The sequence below is a fragment of the Sinocyclocheilus rhinocerous genome, unplaced genomic scaffold (assembly GCF_001515625.1).
Source record: "Sinocyclocheilus rhinocerous isolate Xijiao unplaced genomic scaffold, SAMN03320098_v1.1 scaffold127, whole genome shotgun sequence".
In the NCBI taxonomy this organism is placed as follows: Eukaryota; Metazoa; Chordata; class Actinopteri; order Cypriniformes; family Cyprinidae; genus Sinocyclocheilus; species Sinocyclocheilus rhinocerous.
The window spans coordinates 133,300-133,673 of record NW_015664685.1 but is presented as its reverse complement, the minus strand read 5'-3'; the positions used below and the strand labels follow the sequence as shown (position 1 = coordinate 133,673).

At 39.3% G+C, this 374-nt stretch overlaps 1 protein-coding gene across 4 annotated transcripts in view; it reads right to left on the bottom strand.

Annotated features, from left to right (window-relative positions):
- LOC107730346 (uncharacterized) overlaps positions 1–374 on the bottom strand; it is a 19,815-nt gene that overhangs the window by 18,264 nt on the left and 1,177 nt on the right. The gene's annotated exons all lie outside the window — the stretch shown is intronic.

Genomic DNA, 374 nt, shown 5'->3' with positions numbered 1-374 from the left:
TAGAAACAGAGCTACACTGAAACATCGGTGAAAAAAGGCACAAAAAAAAAAGGGCTGCATTTCACTAGCGGCAAGGTACATTAAAGCCTGCCACAAAAAGAGGGAAAAGCCGACCAGTGTAGAGTCGACTGTCCTGCGCCCATGTACTCTCACACACACACACACACACACAAACTCTTGTACACTCATATGTAAACACACACCACTTGTACATATTGCTGTACTATTGTTTTTCTACACCTGTTCATCATACAATTTCCCTATTCTGTTTTTCTTGCTCATATAAATGATTTGGCAATACAATGTACAATTTGTCATACCAATAAAGCTGATTTGATTTGAAAATTGAGAGAGAGAGAGAGAGAGAGAGAGAG